We start from the raw sequence: 25,825 nt of genomic DNA, 5'->3' as shown, positions 1-25,825 counted from the left end.
TCTGTGATCTGCTTTTTTCTACAAAATTAACAACTGAATGAACATCATCTGAGGCCGGTGATTCATAATTTTTGCCAGGGGTTGTACTGTGCTTGATCCTGGTTATTAATATTTGACATTTGATATTGACAGCTGATCTTTGATCCTCATTGTTAATCTTTAATCATGTTACTTGCTGTATTTTTGATCCACATAGTTGATGACTGATCCTGATCCTAATCCTGACCACTGTTCACAATGCTGATGGTCATAGCTGATGTTAATGCAAGTGGTACTCCAAAATAATTGTTTTGCACGAAGTCCTTCCAGCTTTACCCAAAGATCCTTCAATGAGACATAGACCCAAAGACATGAAGTCTTCACTTTATGTCACTGGGTTAACATCCTATCACTCAAGACAAGAAGCACCAGGATCCTAAAGACAACGGCCACTTTATTAGGTACACCTTGCTATTACTGGGTTGGCCCCTTTTTGCCTTCAGAACTGCCTTAATTCTTCATGGCATAGATTCAGCAAGGTGTTGGAAACATTCCTCAGAGATGTTGGTCCATACTGACATGATGTACCATCACGTAGTCATCCATTCAACCAGTCTGCCCATTCTCCTCCAATCTGACATCAATAAGGCATTTTCTTCTACACACTGTCGCTCACTGGATATCTCTCTTTTTTGGACCATTCTCTGTAAACCCTAGAGATGGTTGTGTGTGAAAATCTCAATAGATCAGCCGTTTCTGAAATACTCAGACCAGCCCGTCTGGCACCAACAACTATGCCACGTTCAAAGTCACTTAAATTCCCTTTCTTCCCCATTCTGATGTGCGTTTTGAACTTCAGTAAGTCGCCTTCACCACGTCTAGATGTCTAAATGCATTGAGTTGTCATGTGATTGGTTGATTAGCTTTTTGTGTTAAGCAACTGAACAGGTGTACCTAATTAAGTGGCCGGTGAGTGTATGTCCTTGGGAATTAGTGTTTTTCGTCGGGATAGCACGATACAGATAGTGGAAGCTTAGTGAGCCTGATGTGGAAGTTAGTCGTGTGACTGAGCATTGACACCGGCAGCCGAAGGCCGTTGTCCTTTTCTGGAGCAGGAGTCCAGAGCACGGCCAGAAAACCATCTCTGGTAAGCATTCTGGGTGTTAATGTGAAACGATGCCCTTATTTCTGCAGAATCCGAGTGCTTAGTCCACATGCACGAGTGAGCGATTGCTAACACCCAATGAATCCTTCAGCAGGATTTACCGCTTGTGCCTTGACTGGCGTCAACTTCCCTTCTTCACTCAACCGTAATGATTGATTTCAAGGTTGAACCTGTGCAAAATGTGAGCTGCAGAAAAAATTCAATCAGTCTATTCTCAAGCCTTATTTCACAACGTGTACTTCATGTGTTGGACATAAACAGTGCCACGGAGGCTTTAACTGATTGTTTGTAGCGCCTCAGAGCCGCGGGGTCGCCTTCTCGCCGCCGCGGTTAATCAGAAAACAGCCTCGATCCTGACATGGAAACTGTTTCGTAAAGCAACTTGGAGGAATTAATGCAAGTTCGTCTTTGAGTGTGCCACTACAGCGCCGCGTGCCGACTGAATTCGTGTCCAGCGTTACGCGGCTGTTATTGATTCTCTGCGCTGTTTTTTTTTCACACCTCAGGCAATTATGTCTGCTGATGTCTGTCAATATTTAACGGCAGACGGGAGTCATAAAGACACACGCTCACCTTGTCAGATGGTTTACAAATCAATCCAGTGGCAAAGTAATCAATAACTGATTACTGTCCCACAAAGATACCAGCCTCCGCTATCTCTGAACTCATCTTTATTGTATACTCAACATATTTTATCATTTCCTTCCATTGCAATAAACACACATTGCTGTTCCAGATTGCACCATCAGCATGACAGGTTTCCAGCATGTTGTTATAAATGTTCATGCTTTACCTCAAAGGCTAAAGGTGGCCGAGCAATGATTTGTCTCAGGTCAAAGTATTTTCCCTGTCAGACAAAGCATTTTAACTTTGTATTCTATGGAATCACTCACAGAGTAAATTATCCTGAAAACATCATCATAACAAGAGCAATCTGAGATTCTGACGTCCGCCAATCCAGATGTGGATCACCTCCAAAATTCAGTGGAGTCTTCTGTGTCCTGATATCTATCTGTGGTGTAAATTTGGTGAGAATCTGTGAAGTAGTTTTGACGTAATCCTTCAAAAACTATATAAAGGGAAACTGGATCCAGAATCTGATCCAGATCTAGATCACCTCTAAAATTTAATGGCATCTTCCATGGCCTAATATCTATCTGTGGTGCAAATTTGGTGAGAATCCATGAAGTAGTTTTGAAGAAATCCTTCAAAGTCGATATAAAGAGAAATCTTGATCCAAAATCCAGATCTGGATCCAGATCACCTCCAAAATTCTGTGGCATCTTCCATGCCCTAATATCTATCTGTGGTGCAAATTGCAATTGTGGTGCAATCCTTCAACGCGTATATAAAAGCATTCAGATCCAGAATCTGCATCCTGATCCGAATCACCTCCAAAATTTAATGAAGTCTTCTGTGGCCTAATATCTATCTGTGGTAAAACATTTCGTCAAAATCCATGCAGTAGTTTTGAAGTAATTCTGCTAAAAGTAATTCTACAAAGCGTATATAAAGTGAAACTTGATCCAGAATCTGGATCAGGATCCGGATCACCTCCAAAAATTTACAGGTGCGTTTTATTGGCGTTTTGAATGCACAGAAATACCGTGACTATGACCTGAGGCCCATTGTTGTGCATACTCCAAGAACATCACCTCATGTTGCAGCAGGATAATGCACGGCCCCATGTTGCAAGGATCTGTACACAATTCTTGGAAGCTGAAAATGTCCCAGTTCTTGCATGGCCGGCATACTCACCAGACATGTCACCCATTGAGCTGTTTGGGATGCTCTGACCGGCGTATACGACAGCGTGTACCAGTTCCTGCCAATATCCAGCAACTTCGCACAGCCATTGAAGAAGAGTGGACCAACATTCCACAGGCCCATTGACAACCTGATCAACTCTATGCGAAGGAGATGTGTTGCACTGCATGAGGCAAATGGTGGTCACACAGATACTGACTGGTATCCCCCCCCAATAAAACAAAACTGCACCTTTCAGAGTGGCCTTTTATTGTGGGTCTAAGGCACACCTGTGCACTAATCATGGTGTCTAATCAGCATCTTGATATGGCACACCTGTGAGGTGGATGGATTATCTCAGCAAAGGAGAATGCTCACTATCACAGATTTAGACTGGTTTGTGAACAATATTTGAGGGAAATGGTGATATTGTGTATGTGGAAAAAGTTTTAGATCTTTTTCATCTCACACAAAATGGGAGCAAAACCAAAAGTGTGTGTTTATATTTTTGTTGAGTGTATTTAGGTGTGACTTTTCGTTACATAAGTTGCACCACAGTATAAGTAACAGGACCTCAAAGAAACACTATTTTTAATGTAACTCTGGGATGCCTAAAACCTTTTCACTGTGTGTGTGTGGGGGGGGGGTTAAATGTCTTTTGATGGGCCCCAGATGATTTTCAGATCTCAAGTATGGAAATAGCTGACATAGGCGAAAGAAAGCTCCTTTTTTATTGATTTAGTGCATCAAAGTTCACCACCATCTGATCATTACATCCTCATTATGTGGTCTTTTAATTCTGCGAGTTACAAGTTGATAACATTTATTATTTGTGAGTTACTGTCTGCACAAACCGGCTGGGATGGTCTCACTGATTCACTCTCTCACTCATCTCCATTTCTGCTGTCCCATTTTTGAGCCCAGTACCACCACAGAGAATATCCATCTGCATCCTCTAAGCCACTTTAATGACATAATGACTTTCGTTCAGTCACAAAGGGCATGTTTATGTTTCCGAGTGAGTGAAAGTGGAGACAGAAAGCGAGAAGTCACACCGTCTTCACTTTCGCCACCAAGGGGATTTTTCTTGTCACTAATGTAGCTGCTTTTCAAGTTAGTCCCATCCCCGAAACCCCCCATACCCTACCACCACGTCTTAAAGGTCTCCTAAAATCCCGTCTCTGATCTCCAATGTGTCATCCTGTGTTACTATGGCGACATAAGCCATCAGGACGAATGTGGCTGTTTATTTTTAACTGATTTTTAACTGCCGGCTCAGTGGTTTGGAATGGTGGCTGAAGTCAGACTGCGGCGGGGGGAGTTCTGGGACTTTTAGGGGGTTCCACAGTGGGGCTTCCCAACCATAGTGACGCTGTGCCAAGGGTGTCCTGGACGGAATGTGAAGCATCCATCCACATGATCTCTTCATGCAACATTATGTCACGAGGTTACCCTCGTGCACTTACTGAGACAACTGTGCAGCATTTATGATCAGATATATTTATCTTCTTGTTTAATTAATTTGGTGCTTTTACTTCCTTGGAATTGACATCATTTACATGTTGCCTCTGGCGACTCCAAAACAATATTCTTCAGCATGTTTGTAAACCTTCTGGCATATTTACGGCGAAATTAAAGCCTCATCTTAAGACGTCCTGTGCAACAGGAAGTGAAGCATCTGCAGTGCGTCGTGTGTGTTTGAAGCTGCTCCAAAGCTGGTCCATCTCCACCTCTCCTAACCACAACTAGGTGACACGTGGCAGTGTCCTTGGCCTTCTCTAGTTCCCAAAACATCAGCATCTCAGGAAATATTTGAGTTTTTTCTTGTACATTTGTGTTCCAGGGTTTCAAACCACAATTGTGACTGTGATGTCATAAAAATGTCCATTTATAGGCCAAACCAATCCAACTTGCACCGTTGCGCACTGTGACGTAGCTACACGTGTCCAATAGAAACCAGGCATCAGGCCAAAACACTGAGATGACAGAGTGTAATCTGTCGGCTACTGATAAGTCACAAAAACACTTTAGCATGATAAATCGAAGGGAGTGCCAAGATGGCGCCATTGTGTCTGGCTGCTCATCTGCTGCTCTCCAGTCTGTTATTTTATTGTTTTTAATTTATGCTGTTTTTGAGTCAGAGGCGTTGCGGGTGTATGATCGCCAGACTCTGCTGGATCTCAGCCCCCGGTTCGTGGTGCGGTGTGGACAGAACTTTCTGCCCCCATTTTTATCAAAGGTGCCAGCTTTTCTGTGCCGTGCTCCTGCGCTGCCTTTCGGCCGAAAGCGCAGCCGTCGCCGCGGGAGACGAAGTGGACGTCTGGTGAAGCTGAAGCTCTGTTTTGGCCTGCTGTCTGGTATCCGGACGAGCTGTGCACAGAATTCTGGCAGGATCTATGCTGCCCTCGCGCCTTGTGGATCCGGTTAGAGCCTGTGTGGTGCCGCTGGTCGGCTCTGAGGACTGTCGGCCCGGACGTCCCGTCTTCACCAGACTGATGTGCATCAGTGGCACTCTCGGAACCTGGGCTTGCTTCGCCGGGTTCCGAACAGTGAGACTGTCATCCCCACTGGGTCTCATTAACATCAGATCATTGTCCTCGAAATCATTGTTGATTAATGATTTAATCATGGATCATCATTTAGATATGATTGGCTTGTGTGAAACCTGGCTCAAACCCACAACTCTCCTTCCTCTGAATGAGGCCTGTCCACCGCGTACACATTTTGTCACGTGTCTCGTGGTGTGAAGCAAGGTGGGGGTGTGGCTTTTATTTACAAATCTAGGTTTTCTTATTAGCTGTTGGGAGTCACCAATATAATTCCTTTGAGCATCTGATTCTGCATGCCCATGATGCTAAGTACTGTCAGGGTCATAAAACTGGAACTCAGCTATGTTATTTTGTCACTGTTTATAGGCCCCCTGCCCATATTCTGACTTCTTAGATGAATTTGGTGCGTTCATCTCTAGTTTGTCAACGAGTGCAGATAACATTTTATATTGGTGACTTTAACATTCATATAAATAAGCCCTCTGATCCTGTTAGCAAATCACTTATGCAAATTGTAGGTGCTTTAGGATTCCAGCAATGCTTTCAGGACCCGACACACATTAGTGGAAATACCCTGGATCTGGTTCTTGCACGCGGGTTTGCTGTCACAAATACTGACATTTTGCCTCTCGCATCTATAGTCTCAGACCATTCACTTATCAGGTTTACATTTACGCTGCCACGTTTGTGGAACAACAAACTTGTCTACAACTGCGGTGTCGTATTAAACCCTCAACTATGACTGAACTTGAGGCCAGACTACCTGATATTTTAGCTTTGAATCTGGAGAATGCTCAATCAGTGGACAGCCTCGCGGATAGTGTAAATTTAATGCTTAAAACTACACTTGATAAGATTGCGCCTCTTTTAAGGTCACGCCCTCCTAAGGTACAGTCACCTTGGTTCAATGATTAGTTGCGTGACCTCAGGCAGAAGGCTAGAGGTTTGGAACAGAAATGGCATTGTTCCAAATTAGAGGTGTTCCACCTTGTGTGGCGGGATGCTATTTTAGATTATAAGCACGCACTACTGGCCACGAAGCGGACCTATTACTCTGATTTGATCAGTAAAAACAAACATAACTCAAAGTTTTTGTTTGACACGGTCGCATTTCTCATTCACGATCAGCCCTGTTAGTCGTTCTCCCTTTTCAGCACAGGATTTCTTGGATTATTTTGAGAAGAAAACAGAAGATATTAGGCTGAGCTTATCTCAGCATGCCTCGGCCCAGCCATTAAACCTGCTATGGAGGTGGGCGCTACCATTGAGATGTTACCTAGATTGACAGAATTTAATAGTATTTCTTTGGGCGTGCAGACGAAACTTGTGGCGTCTACAAAAGCACAACCTGTTTATTTGATCCCATACCAACAAAATTGTTTAAGGACCTGTGGCCCACTCTTGGGCTAACTGTGCTGGAAATTATTAATCTGTCATTAACCTCTGGATCTGTTCTGAAATGTTTTAAATCAGCAGTGATTAAACCATTACTTAAGACATCTAATCTTGACCCTAGTGTATTGAAAAATTATAGGCCGATATCAAATCTATCATTTTGTTCCAAAATTTTAGAAAAGGTGGTTTCACGGCAGCTCATAGACTGCTTTTAGGAAATATCAGTCCACAGAGACAGCACTCACTAAAGTAGTGAATGATCTTCTGCGAGCAATGGACTCAGACACCACTACGGTTTTGGTGTTGTTAGATCTCAGTGCTGCGTTTGATACAGTGGATCGTCATATTTTGCTCAATAGTTGGAGAATTTTTGGGGATTACTGGAAGTGCCCTTGCCTGGTTGACGTCATATCTGTCCAGTCGTTCTCAATGTGTCTTGTATAATGGCACTACCTCTGACCTTGCTGACATGAGATTTGGGGTTCCACAGGGATCTGTTTTAGGCCCCTTGCTTTTCCCCCTGTATGTGGCACCCCTTGGGCGTATACTGCAGAGTTTTGGGATTGCCTTTCATTGTTATGCTGATGATACTCAGTTGTACATACCGATAACTGCGGAAAATCTCACTCCCATAAAATCCCTGGAGGACTGTCTTCTATCAGTGAGAAGTTGGGTGTCTAGTAACTTCCTACTTTTAAACTTTGATAAGACTGAAATGATGGTTCTTGGTCCAGCGAGACATCTGCATCAGTTTGACCAGCTGGCGCTCAGCCTGGGTTCGTGTGTCATACATCATAGGGACAAAATGAGGAACCTTGGGGTAATTTTTGATCCCACATTGTCTTTTGACCTCCACATCAGGGATGTTACTAGGACTGCTTTTTTCCATCTGAGAAATATAGCAAGGATCCGCCCCATCCTGTCCATGGCTGATGCTGAGACCCTGATTCATGCTTTTGTTTCTTCTAGACTAGATTATTGTAATGTTCTATTTTCAGGGTTACCACAGTCCAGCATTAGGGGTCTTCAGCTGGTTCAGAATGCTGCCGCCAGACTTCTGACACGTAGCAGAAGGTCTGAACATATCACACCCATTTTGGCATCTTTGCACTGGCTCCCTGTCTCTGTGAGAGCAGATTTTAAGGTTTTGTTATTGACTTATAAGGTTGTTCATGGACTGGTGCCATCTTATTTGGCTGATCTGGTGGAACTCTACGTGCCGGCCCGGGCTTTGCGTTCGCAGGAAGTGGGACTTCTCTGTGTTCCCAGGGTGAAGAAGAAGTCAGCAGGTCAAAGAGCCTTTTGGTATCGTGCACCCACCCTGTGGAACAGTCTTCCTGCGACCGTGAGGCAGTCTGAGTCCGTGGACATTTTTAAATCAAGACTCAAACCCTATTTTTATTCTCTTTCTGATGGATAGTTTTTATTTTTATTTGTTTTATTTTTTACTTCTGTTTTTATTTATGTATTTGAATTTTTTTATTCATTTTTAATTATTTATTCAATTTTATGTTGACTTTTATTTTTTATGTAAGGCGTTTTATGTAAGACATGAATTTTATGTAAGGCGCCTTGAGATGGCTTTTGCTGTGATTAGGCGCATTATAAGCTAAGCTAAGCTAATTAAATTAAATTAAATTAATTAGAGTGCAGAAATGTGTGTCAGCGGAACATCAGAACATCTCATTTATACACAGCAGTTTTCTAAAGAAAATTCTTACAAATGTTTTGGGTTTTTTTTTAACCTAAAGATTCATTTCTGATTACGGTACATTTTAAAGTAAAAAAAAAAAACATTTCTAGCATTAGAAAACTTGTAATTAAAATAGTAGACACAAAGATGCTCTTTTACTTGTGCCCTTCCTTCTGATGCTCACTTTTTAATGTCCTAAAGTGCCACCATGTCCTGTCAACTTATCAGAGCTTCTTTTTTTTTTTTTTGTCTTTCCACATCCATGAGACATTTTTATGTCATAAAACAATTCTAAAAACAACTCCAAAACATGTGTCTGCTGATTGTCTTTAGCACGGAAACGCTCTGACTTGTGAATAAACTGCACAGCACTGCCTCCCCAGCCGTGGTCCGTCCCACACCAGCTGATGATGTCAGCGGTGATGTCAGAGCAAAGAGCTCAAAGCGGCTTTGGCGGAGTGCAGCGTGGAGGGGGAAGGGTAGGCTGGAGCTCAAAGGGTGACACAGGAAACAACCAGATGTTCTAAAAAATGCATATTCACACTTCAAGAGCAAACCTGTGCAAGCTGAAGTCTGCGCGGTGACTAAGACGCAGCAGACTTTAAGGGTCACGCGTGGCAAACAAGGGATTGAACAGACGGATTACTGCACACGCGCAGCAGCTCAGTGCCAGCGGGAAATCGTCTCACTGCGAAAGTCATCATCGGATCAGCGAGGCGGTGCTCCTTAGATGTCAGCGGGAGGTCATGTGACTGCGCATAGAGCAGACGGGTCAAAGCCTAACGATGATGTAATGGTGACCCGGATGCCACGGCGCAGCTTTGTGCAGCGTGACGTGGCCGCAGACCTGCAGGCGGATGTTTGTCCTTGTCCGCTGCCACATGCCGCCCTCACATTGGCTGAATAAATATTCAGGTCCTGAGTTTTGGAGATAAACAAGTTAGGTGCGGCGGCGACAAATTCCCCGTGCTCCCATTGGTCAGATATTCATGTTTGGAGAGATTTAGTAGCTGCTGGATGAAACGATTTTTTCTCCAGTGATATTAAATTAAGCCTCCGTCTTCATGGAAATCAATCAATCAATCAACTTTTTTCTTATATAGCGCCAAATCACAACAAACAGTTGCCCCAAGGCGCTCCATATTGTAAGGCAAGGCCATACAATAATTATGAAAACCCCAACGGTCAAACGACCCCCTATGAGCAAGCACTTGGCCACAGTGGGAAGGAAAAACTCCCTTTTAACAGGAAGAAACCTCCAGCAGAACCAGGGTCAGGGAGGGGCAGTCTTCTGCTGAGACTGGTTGGGGCTGAGGGAAAGAACCAGGAAAAGACATGCCGAGAAGGGGGCAGAGATCGATCACTAATGATTAAATGCAGAGTGATGCATACGGAGCAAAAGAGAAAGAAACAGTGCATCATGGGAACCCCCCCCCCAGTCTACGTCTAAAGCAACATAACCAAGGGATGGTCCAGGGTCACCCGATCCAGCCCTAACTATAAGCCTTAGCGAAACGGAAAGGTTTAAGCCTAATCTTAAAAGTAGAGAGGGTATCTGTCTCCCTGATCTGAATTGGGAGCTGGTTCCACAGGAGAGGAGCCTGAAAGCTGAAGGCTCTGCCTCCCTTCTACTCTTACAACCCTAGAACTACAAGTAAGCCCGCAGTCTGAGAGCGAAGCGCTCTAATGGGGTAATATGGTACTACGAGGTCCCTAAGATAAGATGGGACCTGATTATTCAAAACCTTATAAGTAAGAAGAAGAATTTTAAATTCTATTCTAGAATTAACAGGAAGCCAATGAAGAGAGGCCAACACGGGTGAGATATGCTCTCTCCTGCTAGTCCCCGTCAGTACTCTAGCTGCAGCATTCTGAACCAACTGAAGGCTTTTTAGGGAACTTTTAGGACAACCTGATAATAATGATTACAATAGTCCAGCCTAGAGGAAATAAATGCATGAATTAGTTTTTCAGCATCACTCTGAGACAAGACCTTTCTGATTTTAGAGATATTGCGTAAATGCAAAAAGGCAGTCCTACATATTTTTTAATATGCGCTTTGAATGACATATCCTGATCAAAAATGACTCCAAGATTTCTCACAGTATTACTAGTGATCAGGATATGTCATCCAGAGTAACGATCTGGTTAGACACCATGCTTCTAAGATTTGTGGGGCCAAGTACAATAACTTCAGTTTTATCTGAGTTTAAAAGCAGGAAATTAGAGGTCATCCATGTCTTTATGTCTGTAAGACAATCCTGCAGTTAGCTAATTGGTGTGTATCCTCTGGCTTCATGGATAGATAAAGCTGGGTATCATCTGCGTACAATGAAAATTTAAGCAATACCGTCTAATAATACTGCCTAAGGGAAGCATGTATAAAGTGAATAAAATTGGTCCTAGCACAGAACCTTGTGGAACTCCATAATTAACTTTAGTCTGTGAAGAAGATTCCCCATTTACATGAACAAACTGTAATCTATTAGACAAATATGATTCAAACCACCGCAGCGCAGTGCCTTTAATGCCTATGACATGCTCTAATCTCTGTAATAAAATTTTATGGTCAACAGTATCAAAGCAGCACTGAGGTCCAACAGAACAAGCACAGAGATAAGTCCACTGTCCGAAGCCATAAGAAGATCATTTGTAACCTTCACTAATGCTGTTTCTGTACTATGATGAATTCTAAAACCTGACTGAAACTCTTCAAATAGACCATTCCTCTGCAGGTGATCAGTTAGCTGTTTTACAACTACCCTCTCAAGAATCTTGAGAGAAAAGGAAGGTTGGAGATTGGCCTATAATTAGCTAAGATAGCTGGGTCAAGTGATGGCTTTTTAAGTAATGGTTTAATTACTGCCACCTTAAAGGCCTGTGGTACATAACCAACTAACAAAGATAGATTGATCATATTTAAGATTGAAGCATTAAATAATGGTAGGACTTCCTTGAGCAGCCTGGCAGGAATGGGGTCTAATAAACATGTTGATGGTTTGGATGAAGTAACTAATGAAATACTCAGAACAATCGGAGAGAAAGAGTCTAACAAAATACCGGCATCACTGAAAGCAGCCAAAGATAACGATACATCTTTGGGATGGTTATGAGTAATTTTTTCTCTAATAGTCAAAATTGTGTTAGCAAAGAAAGTCATGAAGTCATTACTAGTTAAAGTTAATGGAATACTCAGCTCAATAGAGCTCTGACTCTTTGTCAGCCTGGCTACAGTGCTGAAAAGAAACCTGGGTTGTTCTTATTTTCTTCAATTAGTGAGAGTAGAAAGATGTCCTAGCTTTACGGAGGGCTTTTTTATAGAGCAACAACCTCTTTTTCCAGGCTAAGTGAAGATCTTCTAAATTAGTGAGACGCCATTTCCTCTCCAACTTACGGGTTATCTGCTTTAAGCTACGAGTTTGTGAGTTATACCACGGAGTCAGACACTTCTGATTTAAAGCTCTCTTTTCAGAGGAGCTACAGCATCCAAAGTTGTCTTCATGAGGATGTAAAACTATTGACGAGATACTCTAACTCCCTTACAGAGTTTAGGTAGCTACTCTGCTCTGTGTTTGTATATGACATTAGAGAACATAAAGAAGGAATCATATCCTTAAACCTAGTTACAGCACTTTCTGAAAGACTTCTAGTGTAATGAAACTTATTCCCCACTGCAGGGTAGTCCATCAGGGTAAATGTAAATGTTATTAAAATGATCAGACAGAAGGAGTTTTCAGGGAATACTGTTAAGTCTTCTCTTTCCATACCATAAGTCAGAACAAGATCTAAAATATGATTAAAGTGGTGGGTGGACTCATTTACTTTTTGAGCAAAGCCGATAGAGTCTAATAATAGATTAAATGCAGTGTTGAGGCTGTCATTCTCAGCATCTGTGTGGATGTTAAAATCGCCCACTATAATTATCTTATCTGAGCTAAGCACTAAGTCAGACAAAAGGTCTGAAAATTCACAGAGAAACTCACAGTAACGACCAGGTGGACGATAGATAATAACAAATAAAACTGGTTTTTTGGGACTTCCAATTTGGATGGACAAGACTAAGAGACAAGCTTTCAAATGAATTAAGCTCTGTCTAGGTTTTTGATTAATTAATAAGCTGGAATGGAAGATTGCTGCTAATCCTCCACCCCACCCGGCCCGTGCTACGAGCATTCTGACAGTTAGTGTGACTCGGGGGTGTTGACTCATTTAAACTAACATATTCATCCTGCTGTAACCAGTTTCTGTTAGGCAGAAAATCAATACGTTGATCAATTATTATCATTTACCAACAGAGACCTAATGTTTAATAGACCACATTTAACTGTTTTAGTCTGTGGTGCAATTGAAGGTGCTATATTATTTTTTCTTTTTTAATTTTTATGCTTAAATAGATTTTTGCTGGTTATTGGTGGTCTGGGGCACCGTCTCTACGGGGATGGGGTAATGAGGGGATGGCAGGGGAGAGAAGCTGCAGAGAGGTCCCTCCTGGTCCCAACGCTAGACAGTCACAGTTTGGAGGATCCAAAAAAATTGGCCAGATTTCTAGAAATGAGAGCTGCTCCCTCTAAAGTGGGATGGATGCCGTCTCTCCTAACAAAACCAGGTTTTCCCAGAAGTTTTGCCAATTATCAATGAAGCCCACCTCATTTTTTGGACACCACTCAGACAGCCAGCAATTCAAGGAGAACATGCGGCTAAACATGTCACTCCCGGTCTGATTGGGGAGGGGCCCAGAGAAAACTACAGAGTCCGACATTGTTTTTGCAAAGTTACACACCGATTTAATGTTAATTTTAGTGACCTCCGATTGGCGTAACCGAGGAAATAGGAGAAATCTTCCCCAGGTGCATTTGGAGGGCAAACGGTGGATCCGTATGGTTTAATTGGAAAAACAGTTTGAAAGGTGCATGATGGCGTTTTCAGCAACTAAACGCTTTAATGCCACAAAAAAAAAAACAACAAAACACAATGGTATTCTTACGTAACTCTAACAGAAAACTACAGGCCTTTTTTTAACATGACTTCCGATCAGGCTTGTATTTGTCGAGATTTCCCAACTTAGAATGTTTTCAGTAGAAAGTGACTACCATAAATCCGTCGTATAGCGCTGTAGCCTGCTATCTATAAAGCTGGTGACTGAGCTCGCGGGACTCACAAAATCTTATATAGGTCCTTTGGCCCAGTGGTGTCCATGTCGCAGACCGAATGGTCCTGTTGTGTGCAGACGCGAGTTGAGGAGCAGACCAGCGTCTGACTGAACCCAGCGCTAAATAACCAGAAAGCGGTTCCAAAACAAAACAATTTATTCCCCTGTGCAATAATGTGTACAACATAAATGTGCGGTTGTCTGGCGAGGTGAAGGACAGCGCGCTCTCCAGCGCCTAAATGGATCGAAGCCAGACGCTTCTGGACCCAGACTCACTGCCGAACACCCCCCAGGTGGACACGACAAACTGACTCTATGAAGGATGGAAAAGGTGAGGTAAGTCAACAGCTACAACAAATATCCTTCAGAGGCACACACTATCAGCAACACATTCAGGTCTGAATTTAAGCTTTATGTAAATGAGCAGCTTCTCACAACAGGTGGAGGATCATCATTCCGTACGCCACGGCAGTGAGAATCGAGCTGCACAATTCTCATCAATGTTCAATATACTGCGTAACAAAGCACCAAATTACTGTTAACACTTATTCAGACATAATCACCTCTGATGTGTTCTGACAGCATGTGTCCCTCACCCGTCCTCCTTCACAGGCACGATGTGTCAAACCCAGGCGCGGTCCTCAGCGTCTCACAAACGAACATCACAAGGTCGAGTTCCCGGCAATTCTGCTTGAACCACTCATGGCTTAAATGCAGAACGCCATCTCATTATCTGCTTCAGCTGAAAGTCTTTAAGTTTACACGTGAGCATCATCCACAGGTGCTGCGAGTCAGTAGGCCTGCACGTAAACATCCTCCACAGGTGCAGCTAATAATGCTGATGAGGGTGAAGGATTCTTCTGCCAGCACCTTCTCCACAGACAAAAACCAGTTTGCATACCACCTGGAGAGCAAAGAAAGAAAACAACACAAAAACATCCAGCCAAACCCCCCAACACACAACAGGTCCGCCCCTAAAAATTGGTCCACCCTGCCTCCACTGCGCATGCGTCATTTCAGAGCTCAGCCACCGTCTGAGATGGAGTCTCTTCACCCAAAGCGATCAAATGGATTAATGGGATTATTAACCATCAGATGACAAAGTAAAACCTCTTAAATCATTCCAAAGTCAGCTTTAAGGAGAAACTCCGTGATGCTAGCAGCTCGTGTAGCTGCGGCGCTCTGATCGCTTCCTCCTCCGTCTTTTATGATGAAATAATGCTGAATTATATGGAAATGATTGTTAGACAAAAGCTTCAGATATCTGTCACTGAGATAGATGATGACTGGATTGCAGTTTGAAGGAGAAACAAGGTGATAACAGTGAACCGCAGCTAATGACACATGCACAGTGAAGGCAGGACAGACCAATTTTTTAGTGGGAACCGTTCTGTCGGCGACACTGGGCTTATCTCCAGATTGTGTAGCATGAAGCGGATGGGACTCCAGTCCAACACAGGTTACTTGCCCAGCCAACACCGTGTCACAGACCGAACAGTCGAACGGTCCCCCCTGATGACACGGTTCATGGATTATCACCTTGTTTCTTCTGCTTCAAACTTCACTCCAGTCATCATATCGTATCTGAAGCTTTTCTACAACTGCCATTTCCACATAAATTCAGCATTATTTCATCATAAAGGCAGCAGAAGCGATCAGAGCACCGCAGCTAAATGAGCTGCTAGCTGATGCATTCACTGCACATCGGAAATTTCAAAGCGTCACGGAATTTTGCCTCGTTTGTGCTTAAAACTGACTTTAGAATGATTTAAGAGGTTTTACCTTTATCATCTGATGGTTAATAATCCCATTAATCCATTTGATTGCTTTGGGTGAAGAGACTCCAAAATGAGCTCCAAATGACGTATGCGCAGAAGGAAAAGGCGGACTGATTTTTAGGGGCGGACCGTTTGGTCTGCTACACTGGTACCAATTTATAGCTAGTTGGACAGGGACAATGCATGGAGCATCTTATAAAATAAGTTCACGCAACGTTCGCGATGGCATCACGAAATGCAATTTAATGTATTAGTTCATGATACTGTCATGAAATCTTCATTTTCGTGATGATATCGCAAAATTATTTTGTGATATCTTCACGAATTTTCGGGTGACATGGGGGGCCATTGGGGTTAGGGTTACAATAAGGGTTAGGGTTAGGATTAGGGTTTAAAATAGTGACTGAAACTTGATCACGTCACCAAAATGTGTTGCATTTGGTGAATTTATCACAAAAAATAGTGTTAGAATGTGTTGTCAGTAACACAAAAGACTCTCATCCGCTTCACACTACGGAATCCGGCTTTAAGCAGCGACACTAATGGACCTCAGGGCCTGTGTAGGACTTACTTTAGTGGACATTGTTTAGTGAGCCAGAACAAGGAGTGCTGGCATTGTTCTCCAGACCTAGTTATTCTGATCCTGGGTAATTTTTGGAATTGGAGTGGTATCAATAGACAAATGGCCTCTTCTCAGTTGGCTGGAGTGAAATTGGAGTTGTGTTCATTAGATAAACAAGCTGCACTGGAGAGATAGCACCGAGACCATTCACCCCACCCTGGCTCTGAGCTGATAGTAACACCAGCCTTCACACACAGACACACACACACGCCGTTCACTTCAATGCATCCCTTTACTGGCAAGGTCACATGACTTCCAGCAAAAAAAATTTATACAAATATCCTGTGACCTCTCTGGAGTGGACCAGCAGTGGGTTTGGATTTGCCCCCCGGCTGTCCTTCTGATTTACTCAGAATAGATTTTTACCGATGCGTCCAACATTTTGTCCTGTCTGCGCCTGTGGCCCGCCCCAAGTAGTGACCTCATCTGACAGCACAGCTGCCAGTAGACAGCAGAGTGCTTATGAAACCAGGTCAGTTCATCCCAAAAACTCAGGGGTTGTGCAAATGGAATGGAAGCAAAATGTGTTTGAATGTGGGGAAAGCCTGTGATAATGAAACAGTATTGATACGGTGTATCAACAGCATACAGTAAGACAAGAAGCACCAGGATCTTAAAGACCAAGATCTTCATTGTCCTGGAAATCCATCGGCATTGGGGACGTTGCTTTGCCCAAAGACTTGCAGGTTATTGTACTTATCTGTTTATACATGTTTCCATTTTAGTGACCTGAAACATTTAAATGGATAAAGTAGACCCTTTTGGAAAGGTCAAAACTGTTCACTTCTTTAGCAATATTACTGCTTTTTTTGGTTCTTACAACCGAAACCATTTCATTGCGTGATATCCTCAATGTCAAACTTTGTCTTTTATGTGGGGGTTTTTAATCCCTAATTTTCTGACTCGTTGTGCTCCTTGTGTGTGTTTAATGCATTTACACTGCTCATATTTTTACATCGTATGACTAATAGTAGCTGTTAGCCTTTAACGTTGGTGGCACAGCTAACTGTAAGCAAGCTTCGATAGGCATTAAACCGCTAACTGAAAAGTTAACTTTTATAACGCTATATAAACCGATAAACCGCCAAAAGATTTAGCGGAGGTTACCGCTAACTTTTATTATTGACTCGGTCGGCTTCTGATAAACCGTTTCGAGTTTAAGCTGCTGGGTAAATTCAATGGCAATTAGAAATGCATAACAAATGCACGAAAAATAAATAAATAAAAAATAAAACCTCAAACACTGTCATCATCTTTGTCAAAAGCAGTAAATCACAGTATTAGAAGTCACAGTTTCTCTCTATATTATATATTTATAAAGCATTAACAGAGCTACGGCTCACCCGTATTATGTTCACAAACACAAACAAATGTATGAAAAATAAATAATAAAAATACTGACTTTTGAGCTGCTTACATACTGTTTTTGTCCACAGTGTAACTTCTTGTCTTCTTACCAGCGCTTGTGTGCGTTGACCTGTGAATGGGAAGTGTTAGCTAGCTCTCTGTGTTCATAAACAGGAACTAACATATGATTTTAGGGTTTACAAACATTTTGACTGTTACATTTACTCACTTTACCAGCAAAAAAAAAAAAAAATGTTAGCAGAACTAAATTTAGCGAAAGCTGATGGTTTTCAAAGTTAGCTGAAAAGTTAATCCGCTAACGAAAACTGTTAGCTTCGCTAATTAATGGTTAGCAGATTAGCAGAACTGTGCCCACCACTGGCCATTAGCTAGCTACATGGCAAAGTTGTGCTTAGCCAATTGTGGATATTTTGAAAAAATATGTGATGCTGTTTGAAACTATGGACTTTAAAATACTGCTCGCATGTACGCCGATATGCCTCCCGGAAGCTCGAGGTCCATAACTGTGACAAAATAATGTGATCATTTAATATTATCGACTGGCTATTTTTACTGGGGTTCAAGCGCCTCCCCTGATTATCGCAGTAAATTCATCCAATCAGCTTTATTCCATGTGCAGTACTGACGATGCATAAAAGCCCTCTTTTATTACCCATAATTCTTTTCTCTGCTTCAGCCAGAGGGGGCGTAGGTTGCAGCAGCACATAATGATCTCACACTTGAACGTTCAGACCACCTGTGAATAATGGATACAGTAGAAACGTGTCACAGTCCCTGGTGTGGACTGGAAACGGAGAGTCGACTAGATGTGCGTCAACCCTGACCTGAGCCTGGTTGTGTTACACACACACACACACACACACACACCACCACACACCACACACACACACACACACACGAATTCTAACCAATCAGGTAAGAAACAGCTTTGTTGTAACAGTAGTGGATTATCTTTGTGTGCTATGATGTCATAAAGCTTTGTTTTAGATGTATCAGTATATTTTACCTAAGGCTGACAGTACCCATAATTCTAGAAGGATACTCAGTCGAGCACATACTTCTAAAAATGTAAAGTGTAACGGTCTGAAATAAAAAACTTTGAAACCACCAAATCCAGATAAGTATGTAAATCAGGATCAAAGTACATCTATGGACAGAGAATCATGGGATACAAAACCCTTAATTCATCCTCTTCGCTATTTGATCTTGACACTGATTGCTACTCATCACTGAACTTTGATCGTGATTACTGGTCTATGATCATGATTGCTGCACTTTGATACTAATTACTAATCTTTGATCGTGTTTGATCCTGACAGCTGATCTTGATCCTGATCGCTAATCTGTGAACATGTACTTGTGGTATTTCTTATCCTTATTGCTTATCTTTAGTCCTGATACTGCTCCTGACCATTAATCCTGACCACTGTTCTACAATACAGATTACTGTTCTTTGATCCCAATCACTGTGCTTTGATCCTGGTCACTAATATTTGATACTGATAGCTGATCTTTGATTATAATTACTAATCTTTGATCATGTTACTTGTAGTATTTATTATCCTTATCACTGATCTTTAGTCCTGATACTGCTCCTGACCATTAATCCTGACCACTGTTTTACAATACAGATTACTGCTCTTTGATCCTAATCACTGATCTTTGATCCTGGTCACTAATATTTGACATTTGATATTGATGGCTGATCTTTGATCCTCATCTTTAATATGTTGCTTGTAGTGTTTTTGATCTGTATAGTTGATCATTGATCCTGATCCTGACCATTAATCCTGACCACTGTTCTACAGTGCTGATGATCGTAGCTGATGGTACTCCAAAAAAAACGTTTGGCACAAAGTCCTTCCAGCTTTACCCAAAGATTCTTCAATGAGACATAGACCCAAAGGCATGAAGTCTTCGATTTCAGTCACCGGTTAACGTCCGATCTCTCACGTATACAATATGACAAGAAGCACCAGATCCTAAAGACCGAGATCTTCATTCTCCTGGAAATACATCGGCATTCCAGCAACGCCTCTTAATTTCAGGGGCAGAGATCCTACACTCTTGGTCATATAAGCTACAAGAGACAGAGGCAAAGAGACCAGCTGCCTTTCATTTTCAATCATTGCAGACATTTCACAGCGACAAGAGACAAGTGGGCGCAATTCCACCGCCTAGGAGGGAGAAAATAAGTGAGAACTTTACATATTACATTACATTGGTTGGTTGCTCAAACAAAACAATCAATGATGGTGAAGCTGGTAGAATACAGAATGCCCATTAGTGCTTCCAATATATTTTCCATGTTACTGTTTCCAATAACAAATAAATGAGGCTTAAGTGTACATATTTATTGGTGCCTCTTCCACTCTTGAGGACCATCAAATGCTTTGCCTCTGTATCTTGTGCCAACCAGGTGCACCGGGAGGAGCTTGTGTTTTACATTGGCATCACCTCTTGGCGTGTCAGCTGAAACGACTGTGACCTGCTTGTTGATTACTGGACTCTTGAACATCCTCCGCTTTCCAATCCCATCAGATGCTCCCTGTAAAGAAGTCATGTATAATGAAGCGAGCTTCACGTCATTAATTGTACGTAACATGTTGGCATGTCAAGCCAAGGCATCCGATCCTCTCGTCCAATGACTTGATGGAATATGTTAGCCGGCATTAGTTTTCACCAGCTAAAGCTGAAATATTGATGAAGAGGGTGACGCATTTTTTTTTTCCATTGCCTCAGCTCCCAGCTCCACCTCGAGCTGGCTCATCCTGAACATCTGATACGATGACGTACTGGGGCAGGGGTATTTGGTCAGACAAACAGTGCAAAGGAGCGAAGAAGGGAAGGAGGAGCAGGAGCATGCTGTGTATTTTCCATCTGTCATGAAAGTGGAGCAGCTCATTATCACAGAGTGCTCTTGACTAGGTTGACCTGAAAGACGAGGAGAGCGTCCATGTGTGTGTGTATGTGTGTGTAGGTGTCTGAGTGAATGAAGGGTCCACTGCTGTGTTCTGTATTTTCCTAAGGCACTGTCCGCACCACGTTCTCCGCACCCGGGTTAAAGAAATATTTTTTTGAACCTACTGGTCAGGACAAGTAGTATGGAAGTAAATCTGTGTCATCAGAGTTTGAATTGAATTTTAAGGTTGAATTTGTTTGGCATCAACATATTTAGCATCAAAAACATCAACCTAAAAAAAAAAAAAATCAACCTAAACAAAAAATTCAACCTCAAAAAATTTCAACCGAAAAAAAAGATTCAACCTCAAAAAAATAGAAAAGCAGAGAGAAGCAATCAATCCCAGTCTCAATCATCCAATGTTCAGCCAATCACGTTTTGCTCCATTGGTCTGTGACACCGAGACCATTTGAAAGAAGAACAAACATGATACACTGCTGAAGGTTGGATGATTGAGAAGGGATTGATTGCTTCTCCGTACTTTTCTATTTTTTGAGGTTGAATTTTTTAATGTTGAATTTTTTTAGGTTGGATTTTGCGGTGGAAATTATTTTAGGTTGAATTTTTTTTAATTAAAATTTTTGAGGTGGAAATTGTATTAGGTTTATTTTTTTTAGGTTAAATTTTTTTTAGGTTGAATTTTGAGGTGGAAATTGTTTTAGGTTGAATTTTTTGAGGTTGAATTCTTTTTAGGTTGACTTTTTGGCGGTGGAATTATTTTAGGTTGAATTTTTTTTTATTAAATTTTTTGAGGTGGAAACTGTATTAGGTTGAATTTTTTTAAGTAAATTTTTGAGGTGGGAATTGTATTAGGTTGATTTTTTTTAGGTTTAATTTTAAGGTGGAAATTGTTCTAGGCTGAATTTTTTTAGGTTGAATTTTTGGAGGTTGAAGTTTTTTTTGTTGTTGAATTTTTTTGAGTTTGAAGTTTTCAAGGCTGAATATTTTGATGCTAAACAAATTCTACCTTAGAAATTCAACTTCAAACTCTGATTTTGATGCTAAAAAATTTCAACCTTAAAATTCAATTCAAACTCTGATGGCACAGATTTCTTCCATACAGTAGGGCCAATTTTGTTACTGGTCCTTCTGGTCCAAGGTAGTGCCCCCAGGTAGCCTCAGCATAGCATTAATCACATCATGTGCATGTAGCAATATTGTTTTTGTAAAACTATAGCATGATAAACATTTTCATTTTGTGTTGAATGTATGCAGTCAAATAAACTCACTTAGCTGACTATTTTTTATGTTAGTTGTTGCACAAAGTTTCGTGTTACCCCCTAAAGTTTTTAGCCTAGTACAGAGGAGGCTAATCTTATTTTAGAGGACAAAACTTCAGTGTCTTACCACAAAAAAAAGCGGCTGAAATATTAGATTGCTTTATTTTCTGATTTATTTTCCAGCCACAACCTGCAGGAGTACACTGACACCGTACTCTCCTACATTAAGAACTGTGTTGACACTGTCACCGTCAACAAAAGGGTCAGGGTTTTCCCGAACCAGAAGCCCTGGATGAACAGTGCAGTCTAGTCTCTATTAAAAAGCCGCAACACCGCCTTTAAATCAGGGGACAGGGCCCTGTACACGCAGCCAGATCTACCTGAAAAGAGGCATCAGAGAGGCCAAGGCTGCCTACAAGGAAAAGATAGAGGACCACTTCACTGTAAATGGCCCCAGAAGGATGTGGCAGGGAATAAATCATATAACCAACTACAGAAGCAGCAACCCAGGAAATGCTAGGTCTGACGCCTCACCTTTGCCCACTTCAAAGCAGACAGACCAGCAGCAACTCCACACCCACTACCTCCAGCACTATCAATCAATCAATCAATCAATCAATTTTTTTATATAGCGCCAAATCACAACAAACAGTTGCCCCAAGGCGCTTTATATTGTAAGCAAGGCCATACACATAACTATGTAAAACCCCAACGGTCAAAACGACCCCCTGTGAGCAAGCACTTGGCTACAGTGGGAAGGAAAAACTCCCTTTTAACAGGAAGAAACCTCCAGCAGAACCAGGCTCAGGGAGGGGCAGTCTTCTGCTGGGACTGGTTGGGGCTGAGGGAGAGAACCAGGAAAAAGACATGCTGTGGAGGGGAGCAGAGATCAATCACTAATGATTAAATGCAGAGTGGTGCATACAGAGCAAAAAGAGAAAGAAACAGTGCATCATGGGAACCCCCCAGCAGTCTAAGTCTATAGCAGCATAACTAAGGGATGGTTCAGGGTCACCTGATCCAGCCCTAACTATAAGCTTTAGCAAAAAGGAAAGTTTTAAGGAAAGCACTAGCATGCTAACACTTCAGGAACACGAAGTGAGACGTGTGCTGAAGGCAGTGAACCCGAGGAAAGCGGCCGGCCCCGAAGATGGTACCTGGAAAGGTACTCAAAGCGTGTGCTGACCAACTGGCTGGAGTTTTTCACCTGCATCTTCAACCTGTCCCTGTCGCAGGCCATCATTCCACCCTGGATCAAATCCTCCACCATCATCCCAGTCCCAAAGAGGTCAGCCGTGGGAGAGCATAAATGACTACAGGCCTGTTGCACTTACGCCTGTGGTCATGAAGTGCTTTGAAAGACTGTCTCTCAGCACATCAGAGCCTGTGTGCCTCCCACTCTGGACCCCCAACAGTTTGCCTACAGGGCAAACCACTCCACAGAGGACACTATCACCACAGCTCTCCACACCACGCTGAGCCACCTGGAGCACCAGGGGAGCTATGTGAGGATGCTCTTCCTGGATTTCATCTCAGCCTTCAACCACATCCCCAGAGATCCTGGTCCAGAAACTGACACATCTGGGCATCTCCGCCCCCATCTGCCAGTGGATCAAGGCCTTCCTCACAAAACCATCCGTGAAACTTGGCCCTCACCTTTCCTCCACCATCACACTCAGCACCAGTTCCCTCAAGGCTGTGTACTGAGCCCCCTCCTGTTCACCCTTTACACACACGACTGCTCTCTGACCCATCCCACAAACACCATCATAAAGTTTGCAGATGATACCACCGTGATTGGGCTCATCTCATAGGGGATGAGACCGACTACAGAGAGAGGGTAAATCGACTGACAGCGTGGGTTCAGCTAACCTGCCGCTGAACACTACAAAACAAAGAAATAATCCTGGACTTCAGTCCTGCTCTACATCCAAGAGGACTGTGTGGAAAGGGTCAGCTCCATCAGGTTCCTGGGAGTGCAGCTCTCTGACAGCCTCTCCTGGACTGTCACACCACAGTGGTGGTGAAGAAAGCCAGCAGCGACTTCGATTTCCTGAGGGTGCTCAGGAGAAACAATCTGGAGGAGAAGCTGCTGGTGTTGTTCTACAGAGCCACCATCGAGAGCATCCTGACGTACTGCATCACAGCGTGGTACGGGGGGGGGTGCTCAGCAGCAGACAGGAGAGCACTGCAGAGGGTGATCAAAACGGCCCAGGGGATTACTGGTTGCTCTCTGCCCAGCCTGGAAGACATTGCCAGCTCTTGCTACCTCAGCAGAGCTGCCAGCATCAGCAAAGACACATCCCACCCCAGCAACCACGTGTTTGACCTACTACCCTCCGGCCGACGGTATACAGTAGTGTTCAAAATAACAGTAGTGCTATGTGACTAAAAAGATTAATCCAGGTTTTGAGTATATTCTTATTGTTCATGGGAAACAAGGTACCAGTAGATTCAGTAGATTCTCACAAATCCAACAAGACCAAGCATTCATGATATGCACACTCTTAAGGCTATGAAATTGGGCTATTAGTAAAAAAAAAGTAGAAAAGGGGGTGTTCACAGTAATAGTAGCATCTGCTGTTGATGCTACAAACTCAAACTATTATGTTCAAACTGCTTTTTAGCAATCCTGTGAATCACTAAACTAGTATTTTAGTTGTATAACCAGTTTTTCATGATTTCTTCACATCTGCGAGGCATTAATTTTGTTCGTTTGGAACCAAGATTTTGCTCATTTACTAGTGTGCTTGGGGTCATTGTCTTGTTGTGAAACACCCATTTCAAGGGCATGTCCTCTTCAGCATAAGGCAACATGACCTCTTCAATGTATTTTGACATATCCAAACTGATCCATGATACCTGGTATGCGATATATAGGCCCAACACCATAGTAGGAGAAACATGCCCATATCATGATGCTTGCACCACCATGCTTCACTGTCTTCACTGTGAACTGTAGTTTGAATTCAGAGTTTGGGGGTCGTCTCACAACTGTCTGCGGCCCTTGGACCCAAAAGAACAATTTTACTTCCATCAGTCCACAAAATATTCCTCCATTTCTCTTTCAGCCAGTTGATGTGTTCTTTTGCAAATTGTAACCTCTTCTGCACGTCTTTATTTAACAGAGGGACTTTGCGGGGGATTCTTGCAAATAAATTAGTTTCACACAGGCGTCTTCTAACTGTCACAACACTTACAGGTAACTCCAGACTGTCTTTGATCATCCTGGAGCTGATCAGTGGGTGAGCCTTTGCCATTTTAGTTATTCTTCTATCCATTTGATGGTTGTTTCCCGTTTTCTTCCACGCGTCTGTTTTTTTTTTTTTTTTTTTTTTGTCCATTTAAAGCATTGGAGATCATTGTAGATGAACAGCCTATATTTTTTTGCACCTGTCTATAAGTTTTCCCCTCTCCAATCAACTTTTTAATCAAACTACGCTGTTCTTCTGAACAATTTCTTGAACGTCCCATTTTCCTCAGGCTTTCAAAGAGAAAAGCATGTTCAACAGGTTGCTGGCTTCATCCTTAATAGGGGACACCTGATTCACACCTGTTTGTTCCACAAATTGACGAACTCACTGACTGAATGCCACACTACTATTATTGTGAACACCCCCTTTTCTACTTTTTTTTTTTTTTACTAATAGCCCAATTTCATAGCCTTAAGAGTGTGCATATCATGAATGCTTGGTCTTGTTGGATTTGTGAGAATCTACTGAATCTACTGGTACCTTGTTTCCCATGTAACAATAAGAAATATACTCAAAACCTGGAATTAATCTTTTTAGTTACATAGCACTACTATTATTCTGAACACTACTGTAGGTCAATCAAAACTAGGACAACAGACTCAGGGACAGATTTCCCCAGAGCGATCACCTGCACTGAACAATAACAAATCACTCTAACCCGCACCTTTCGAGTTTCTTGTGCAATATCTGTAAACCATGTGCAATATTCCCGTGCAATATGATTCCACAGTTGTATATAATTCTCGTTTTACATTTTACTTGGTCCACATTTTATTTTATTTTATTTTACCTTATGTTTATATTAGTTGAACATATACTCTGAATAATTTACCATTAAATTTCACTATCTTTTATACTGGCTAAAATTACTCACACCATGGAAAGCACCTTTTTGGAGTTGCACTCAAATCTCATTGTAATGCAAATTACAATGACAATAAAGGC

At 42.3% G+C, this 25,825-nt stretch overlaps 1 long non-coding RNA gene across 1 annotated transcript; it reads right to left on the bottom strand.

Annotated features, from left to right (window-relative positions):
* Positions 1–750: 750 nt before the first annotated feature.
* Positions 751–25,543, bottom strand: LOC117504325. Its single transcript, XR_004558766.1, has 3 exons — positions 25,533–25,543; positions 13,775–13,780; positions 751–902 (listed from the first exon to the last, which is right to left on the bottom strand). It is a non-coding gene; the product is annotated as an uncharacterized LOC117504325 (long non-coding RNA).
* Between the last annotated feature and the right edge of the window lie 282 nt (positions 25,544–25,825).

The sequence above is a fragment of the Thalassophryne amazonica genome, chromosome 22 (genome assembly GCF_902500255.1).
Source record: "Thalassophryne amazonica chromosome 22, fThaAma1.1, whole genome shotgun sequence".
In the NCBI taxonomy this organism is placed as follows: domain Eukaryota; kingdom Metazoa; phylum Chordata; class Actinopteri; order Batrachoidiformes; family Batrachoididae; genus Thalassophryne; species Thalassophryne amazonica.
The sequence above is the reverse complement of the archived record's forward strand: the minus strand, read 5'-3'. Positions and strand labels throughout refer to the sequence as shown.